Source organism: Geotrypetes seraphini, chromosome 4 (assembly GCF_902459505.1).
Source record: "Geotrypetes seraphini chromosome 4, aGeoSer1.1, whole genome shotgun sequence".
NCBI classification, from domain to species: Eukaryota; Metazoa; Chordata; class Amphibia; order Gymnophiona; family Dermophiidae; genus Geotrypetes; species Geotrypetes seraphini.
Window position 1 is genome coordinate 121,948,063 of NC_047087.1, and position 9,068 is coordinate 121,957,130.

General features: G+C 41.4%; 1 protein-coding gene across 6 annotated transcripts in view; it reads right to left on the reverse strand.

The window, feature by feature from the left end:
• USF3 (upstream transcription factor family member 3) overlaps window positions 1-8,851 on the reverse strand; it is a 111,572-nt gene extending 102,721 nt beyond the window's left edge. For all 6 annotated transcript variants that reach the window (XM_033940155.1, XM_033940153.1, XM_033940156.1 and 3 more), the window contains exon 1: window positions 8,657-8,851. The gene's annotated coding sequence lies outside the window, so the exon portion shown is untranslated. The remainder of the gene's footprint in view (window positions 1-8,656) is intronic.
• Window positions 8,852-9,068: the final 217 nt, after the last annotated feature.

Below are 9,068 nucleotides of genomic sequence, written 5' to 3' on the forward strand. Positions count from 1 at the left end.
GCAGCCACATGGGGCAAAGACTTAGAAAAACTAATTGCACACACAAACAACTATGGCGAATTTAGGAAACACCTAAAAACCTACCTGTTCTTGAAATACCTAGATAACGAACCAGAACATCAGCCCCCCTCATAATACCACCACGTACCCTAACCTGTAAATTGTAAACCCCAACCCTAATCACTAACCATGAACACTCCATTCAATACATGGAATATTTCTAATTTTGTGTAAGCAACATGGCACTTCCTGGTCTTGCAGCACACAAACTGCTGTTAATATTATTAATGTTGAAACTACCAGATGTACAATGCTATACCCTTTAATTCGCTGTATGTACAGTTTCTCTTTATTGTATATACAGTTTCTCTTTATTGTAAACCACTTCTCTTTATTGTTGGAATTACCAGATGTACAATGCTATACCCTTTAATTCGCTGTATGTACAGTTTCTCTTTATTGTAAACCACTTCTCTTTATTGTAAACTGCCTAGAAGTCGCAAGATTGTTGGCGGTATATAAGAATTGGCGGAATAGAAATCCCTAATGTAATGTAATGTAATTATTATTATAAAACCCAATTGGTTGTTATGCAGTATGTAGAATCTGTCTAAATAGGTATTTAGTTCAGCATTTACCATCCCTTCCATTAACCCTTTCAGGACCAAGGGACATATTTGTCCCATAACTTTAAAATCCTATAAATTTTGATTGGGATAGTCTACAGTTCTAAATTTGATATGTACGGATTCCATATGATACTGGCTTTATGTAAACAAACTGGTTCCGACATTCATTCATTAGCGTCGTTGCCAGATTGACGAGAAGATTCACTTGCCACACTGTCCATAAGCCAGAAGTGTGATTTAAAAAAAAAAAAAATAATGATATTTCACACAAAAAATCAATTTTTTGGCATCTGCAAGCCCTTTTTACCATAGAAATGTCGTCAAAACCACAAAAATTGGCCTACGATCCTTATGGTCCTGAAAGGGTTAACTTAGTAGCAAGTGGAATGCTTGCGATAGGTCTGAAATTGGATATATTATTGGATGATTCTTTGTTGTTCTTTTTAATAGGTGTTATTACAATTTGATCCAAATTTTCTGGAAACCTTCCTATAGTTGTAGGTTAACCCAGCCTAGTAGATTGGTTTTAAAGTTGATTGGGGCCGCTTTCATCATGTTTGGAGGGCAAGAGTCCAATCTGCAATATGATTTCCTAAAATTGTTGTAAAACTTGTTGAATGATTGCCAGTCAGTCTCACAAAAGTTGGACCAACTCATGTCTGCTTTAGAGGCATCTAGGTCTTGAAGGATGGCATAATCCCAGTGGGAGTCTGGAGAGCCCGTTAAAGAGTGTCTTAATTTTTTTTACTTTTGTGTTAAAGAAATCAGCCAAATTGTCTGCTGTCACTGTGGGTTCTTCAACCGGATTTGTATAGGATTGAGTATCGTACAAGTCATTAATTAATTTAAAAAGTTTACTGCTGTTTATGGATACATTACCTATTTTGTGGGCATAGAAGATTTTCTTCTTTTCCTTGGATAAGTTTTTGTAGCTTTTCAGCTTTTGGCGCCAAACCTCTCTAGTCTCAGAAGTTCCTAGTTTTGACCATTTCCTTTCTAACTTTCTTAATTCCCTCTTTATCTCTAGGAGCTCTACGTCAAACCAGCCTGTTAGGTTTCTAAGTCTCTTCCTTCTTTTTTTCAGTGGGGCTATTTCATTTAGAATTCGGGTGCTGGTGCTGATCCAGGAACTCATAAATTGCTTATTTTCTTCGTCTTGGTTATGAATATCATAATGTGATCAGAATTCAATGGGGTTGATCTTGCCTCTGCTGATATGGAATTGTTTGGTTCTGTTCTTATCTTTTTTAGTGAATAAGGTTGCTTCCATTGCCAATTGAATTCAAAGTTACATATTTTATGGTCTCACCATAGTGAATCTGACCAAGTTACTGATTTCCAGCGAATAATGGGATTTATCAAGTTTTTTGAGGACAGAGTTACCAGGTCTATATCCAGGATGACCTGGATATAGAATTAATCGAAGACATAGAGAATATCACTTTGCGTGGGGACACAGTATTGTTAGGAGACTTCAATATGCCTGATGTGGATTGGAACAAACTTTCCTCTGCGACCAGCAGCAGCAGAAGGCTATTAACCTCTATAAAGGGAGCAAGACTCAGGCAAATGGTATTAGAGCCCACTAGGGATCAGACGATACTGGACCTGATATTTACCAACAGAGAAAGCGTCACAGAGGTCTCGGTAGGTGACACATTGGCCTCCAGTGACCACAACATGATATGGTTCAACCTCAGGAAAGGTTTCACTAAATCAAACACATTAACCAAGGTCCTCAACTTTAAGGACACAAATTTTGAAAGCATGGGAGATTTTGTCCATCAGGCACTGCAAAACCAAGCAGAAACAGATAATGTAGAGGTAATGTGGTCAACTCTGAAAAAACCATACACGAAGCAACCAACCGCTATATAAAATCAGCAAGTAAACGGCGAAGAAACAATAAAACCACAGTGGTTCTCTGTGGAGATATCAGACCTCATAAAAAAGAAGAAAAGAGCATTCATCTCCTACAAACAATCAGGGAAGCAGGAATCCAGGGAAGACTATCTGGCCAAGTCAAAAGCAGCCAAAACAGCAGTCAGAGAGACCAAATTCCGAATGGAGGAGAATCTAGCGAAGAACATCAAGAAGGGCGATAAATCCTTCTTCAGGTATATTAGTGACAGAAACACGGATGGTATAGTACGCCTTAGGAAACCCGACGGGAACTATGTAGAATTGAACTCTAAAATCTTAAATGAATACTTCTGCTTAGTCTTCACTTACGAGACGCCAGGATCCGGCCCTCAGCTGCAGACAACGGAAAGCTCTGAAGATCCGTTTCGAAATTTTGAGTTTACGCCCAGCAGTGTCTACTATGAGCTATCAAAATTCAAGGTGAACAAAGCTATGGGACCAGACAAACTACACCCCAGGGTGCTCAGGGAGTTAAGTGACGTCTTAGCGGAACTGTTATCTGTGCTCTTCAATCTTTCCCTAAGTACAGGAAGAGTCCCGTTGGACTGGAAAACAACTAACGCCATTCCACTCCACAAAAAAGGACGCAGGACGGAGGCTGCGAACTACAGACCGGTGAGTCTCACATCGATAGTGAGTAAACTTATGGAAACTCTAATCAAACGCCAATTGGATACGATCCTGAATGAGGAGAATCTATGGGATCCCCATCAACATGGATTTACAAAAGGAAGGTCCTGCCAATCCAATCTGATCAGCTTCTTTGACTGGGTAACAAGGAAGCTGGATATAGGGGAGTCCCTGGACATCGTGTACTTGGACTTCAGCAGAGCATTTGATAGCGTCCCACACTGCAGGTTATTGAGCAAGATGAGTTTGATGGGATTAGGTGAAACATTAACTGCATGGGTTAAGGACTGGCTTAGAGGTAGACTTCAAAGAGTGGTGGTAAACGGCACCCCCTCCGAAACGACGCAGGTGATCAGCAGAGTGCCGCAGATCTTGGGCCCGATCCTATTCAACATCTTCATAAGAGACTTGGCTAAGAGGCTTCGAGGTAAAATTACGTTATTCGCCGATGACGCCAAACTATGCAACATAGTAGGCAAGAGCACAACAGACAAAAGCACAGTGCCTGACAAAAGCTCAATACCCGACGGTATGATACATGACCTACTCATACTGGAGCATTGGTCCAGGACTTGGCAACTAAGTTTCAATACCAAAAAATGCAAGGTCATGCACCTTGGCAGCAAAAATCCATACAGGACTTACACCCTAAATGATGAGACCCTAGCAAGGACTGTAGCAGAACGAGACTTGGGGGTGATCATTAGTGAAGACATGAAGACTGCCAATCAAGTGGAGAAAGCTTCATCCAAGGCTAGACAAATCATAGGTTGTAAACGTAGAAGTTTCGTCAGCCTTAAGCCCGAGGTCATAATGCCATTGTACAGATCCATGGTGAGACCCCATCTGGAATACTGTGTACAATTCTGGAGGCCACATTACTACAAAGATGTGCTGAGAGTTGAGTAGGTTCAGCAAATGACCACTCAGATGGTCTCAGGACTCAAGGATCTCCCGTATGAGGAACGGCTGGATAAGTTGCAGCTATACTCACTCGAGGAACGCAGAGAGAGGGGAGACATGATCGAGACGTTCCAATATGTCACGGGCCGTATCGAGGTGGAAGATGATATCTTTTTTCTTAAAGGTCCCATGGCAACAAGAGGGCATCCGTTGAAATTCAGGGGTGGGAAATTTCATGGTAACAGCAAGCAGGATCTTGATATCTACATTTATTAAGAAGGCGGGCCTATAAAATGACACCAGCTCCACTGACACCTCTGGCTTTGGTAATAAGGTAATCAGCGTCACATTTTCTTGCGCTGGAAGAGAGTTATCATTTCATTATAATAAGCTTGCAAACAGTCCAAGATAGAAGCTTGTAGCAATTTATAGAACTCATCTGAAAACCCATCAGGCCCTGGAGCTGGTCCTAATTTCAAGAACGTACAGCCTGCTGCAGCTCTTTTCTGGTGATGCCCACATTTAGCACAGCTATTTCCTCTGGTTGTAACTTGGGGATGCCCGAGCTAGTTACATACTCAGTGATGCCAATGATCCCACTAAGCAGGTTCGCTGTATAAAGGGATTGAAAATAATGGACAAACAAGTTAGCTATGTCCTTTGGGTGGTCAGTTACTTGCTAATTGGAGTCTTGTAATGAAGATATAATCCTAGACCCTCCTCACACTAACTACTTGGGCTAACAACCTTCCTGTCTTTTTACCATATCTGTAAAAATTCCCTCCATGATACAGAAGAATGCAGGTAGTACGTGTGTGTATGAGGGAGTCTACCTGCAACCTGAGTAGCCTGTAGAATCTCCCTATTAGAGGGGGGTTTCGATATTTGATAAAATTCCTCTTGGCCTGTTTAAGCTGCACTTCTAAAGATAAAATACCCTGTGCTAGCCGCTTGTTTCTAGCACTGGCATAAGCAATAACATGACCCCGCAGCACAGTTCTAGTTGTGGGTTGAAACAATAATGTCTGTTGGGCTGCTGACCATTATGGTGCTCAAAGTCTTCCCATTTATCTTGCATATACTTCTTAAGGTGCAGATCTCCATATAGATAAGCCAAAAATCTCCAGCCTCTTTGGGACCAATCTTGATCCAAAAAGTACAAATCCACCAACACCAAGCAGTGGTCCGAAATCTCCAAGGGCACTGATGGAAATAATGTTTAGCTGATAAAAATATAATCTAATCCAGAATAGGTGCCATGAGCTCAAGACAGGTGGATGTAGTCTCTCTCCCTGGGGTGAAACATTCTCCGCGCATCTACTGACTATAGAGTTGAGGCAAAGGAGTTAGCCCTGTTGTACTAATAATAATAATAACTTTATTCTTCTATACCGCCACAATCTTGCGACTTCTAGGCGGTTTACAATCAAGAGTAGATATTCAGAGGAAATACAGAGATCAGAGACCTCAGGAGGCAATAGTATAGAAATACAATTTGCTGAGCGAAAATGTAATATGTACATTTTAGTAGGTAATGTCCGACAGGACCTGTTGGGGATAAATAGCAACGTAAAGTTACCACCTCTGCCCCCCTCCAGTCCCTGTCTAGAATGATCTTGCATGGGATTCATTACTAAATTCATATTTTCTGCTACAATAAGATTCTTGGTATGATAGGGATGGCATATAGTGAGTAAGTTCTTGTAAAAACTCAGATCTAGTTGATTACGGCCATACACCACCAATAAAATAAACTCTACCCCCTTCAACCAGAGTTTGAGCAATAGATATTTCCTTACTTCATCCTTAGCTAATAATTTAGCTGAACACTAAAGTGCCTTGTGAATCAGAATGCTATTCCTCCTCTTCTACTATGTGAGGAAGAGTATAATATGTCTTCAACCCAACTTTTCTTCAGCTTCTGGTGTTCTGCATCAGACAGCCTGGTTTCTTGCAAACAGGCAATAGCCACACTATGTCTCTGTAGGGCTATGGGGGGAAAGAATTCCTTCCACATTCCAGGAGATAATACAATAACTGGAACCCCTCAGGCCACCCCATCTTCACCAAGGCATTTCAGATTAAGCCAGATGGAACCAAGGCAGGGGTGCCCAGCCCTCACCCCCACTCTACAACCTTACTTAATAAAAGTAGGACACTATATTTTGCACTAGAAAGCAAGGCAATGTAAACCTTCAATAATCATAAAAGGAAATGGATACAATTCTGGCAAAATTTGCCATCTGATCTGACTCCCCCCTCAACCCTCCCGATACACAAATTCACTCAAACCCGATATAACCCAACAGCCTTTTCTGCGCCCATACACAGAACGTGAGAACTTTGTGATATAGAGGACCCTGGACTAATATGGCAAAATAACTGAGAGAATAACAGGTAGGACACAAAATTAAAACACATTAAAACACTCATACCAGAAAATATAATATGAAGTCTGCAGTGCTTCCACTGGAAAAATTACATAAGGAAATAACCACACTAACCTATTAAGTTGCCATAACTCTCAAGAGTCATCTGAGGTCTCTGGTGAAGTTAGCTGTTGAACACAATTCTTGGCATCTTCCACTTTTTTCAATGCTTTCCAGATTCCACTGGCATAAACCTTACCTTAAGAACTACCACAAAGAGAAATAGGAAATGTATCTTCTTTTCAGCTAAGGCCACAAAGAGCGGATGGAATATTTTTATGGGATTTCCATCAAAAGACAAATGAGTACCTCTTGAAGCAATAACTGTGCAAAAGCTCCACTTTATGGAGATAATTGTGTATTTTGACAATGACTGGTCTCAACCTCTGGCAGTCCCCTGTCAAGCAGCCCACACAATGTGCCTGCTCTAAATAAACAGGACTCATACCAGCTGGCAGTGGGATTTCTTTAGGGAGCCACTCTTCTAACAGAGACCCCCAACTTATGGTCTGGCAACTGCTCAGGGAATTCGATGAAATGCAGATTCCCTCTTTGGGAGTTAGTCTCCAGATAATATATTTTAGCAATACAAGTACTCAACAGAGGTAGAAACTGCATGGAAGGTATCCTCCATGGAAGGTCCATGGGTCATCTCTGCCAACAGCTGCTCCAAATGAGTAATATGACCTGAAAGTTTTTCCAGTCGAGAGTCCAGTGCTTTGGTAACTGCCGAAGTGAGTTGCTGTAGCTGTCTGTCTATGAACTCCAAGGGTGTCAGCAGAGAGAGATCCGCCATCTTGTCTTCCGGCCCGTGGCCCTTATCTTTATTTTTGTTATTTTGCTAGACGTTGCGCCACCAGTCTTAGTGATATATATGTTCATGTAATTGCAATTATGAAGCGAGCAAGTTTATAGCTATTAGTCATTATTCTCCGAAGAAAACCAAGTAAATTGGTGCAGGGTCCTGCGAGCAGCCAAGAAACATGTCTTCACTCCTCACCACATCACATGGCCCCTCTACCAGTAATGTTTATAAACAATGTTTCTAAATATTATACATTGCAGGATTAAATAAGAAACTGGAGCAACAGTTGAATAAAGTTTTGCGATCTCAAAAACTTGAAGTGTTTCCACAATTTTGGCCATTAGTGTAGTAACATAATAGATGATGGCAGATAAAGATCTCTATGGTCCATCCAGTCTGCCCAACTAGACAAATTCATAAAGTATGATGTAATACTACATATGCATACTTGATTTGTCTTTGCTATTTTCAGGGCCCCACTGCTGGAGTTGTCGTCAAAGCTAACTCCAGCCTATCCTGATCTGTCTTGCCATATACAGAACACAAAACAAAAAGTTTGTCCAGCACTGACCTATCTGTTCAGCCACAATCAAGGCACAGACCACAGAAATAATATTACCCAATAAACGAGGGACAGTTTCTTTATCTTTGCAGCATAACCTTAGAATCTGATTACAATTATTGTAAACAAAATTTTCATTCTCAAATAGGTGTTCAAAACTGTTTAATCTCTTCCTCAGTAACTATCACTGTTGTGAAATCAATTATGCCAACAAAATTATTTACACACACATATACTGTAAACCAGGACACTGTTTTAGTGACCCTTATTGGAAAAACATGAATGGTGCACACTGATTGCTTCTATCTGCAAGCTATGAACACCTGAACAGATTTGGGAAAAGATGCAGCAACAAAAGATACACACTTTTTATGACAATTGTTAAATTATGCAGAACAGATCAATCCAGACCATTAGAAAACACACGGAAAGAGGTAGCAAGACAGTCTAGAAACAGGTGGTGGATCCCTCCTACCTGCAGCAGCTTTGGAATGAAAACGGTATAAGGGACAGGCCGATACACTCGAGTCCCAGACAAGCAGAGAACATGAATATTGGAGCAGGTACACGAGTTCAGAAGGGAACTACTGCCCTTGCAAAGGTATGTTGATGAAATGAAGGTCGACGACAATCTCCGCCGGTAGTACGGTTAATCCTTTGGGATCAACGATTTCTGAAGGAACGTGAGGAAACAGTGGGGCCCAAAATATAGTAGCACACACAAGAGGAAAGAAACAACAGCGGTAAAAGGAAGAGTTAAGGGTTCTACACTCACCAGCGAGCGCAAGCACTCTACTCCACCTACAGGCTACATGCAGTACCACGTTCGTTGCAGCGAGATCTATGCAATCCAAGTGGCCCTCAGCCTAAAGAAAGGGGCGGGAGTCTTGGTACTCCCCAACTTCAGCACTTGTTTTCCTCCACTCGACAAGAAGAATAAATCAGCCACACAATTGGTGACGTCAGTCCAACAGCGCCGCCGTCTCAGTGCGCAGGGAAACCTGAACATGCGCATTTTAAATCCCCTACGTCTGCGTCATTCTATGCGACCGCGCACTATTTGTTCTTACGTTTATAGTAGTTTCTCATGACCCTAGTGTGTGTAGGGAGTTTAAGCATTTTGCTTTTGTGCTTCCGCCTTCGAATATACAAATACCTCCGGACGGCAGAAATTAGGAAACGAGACT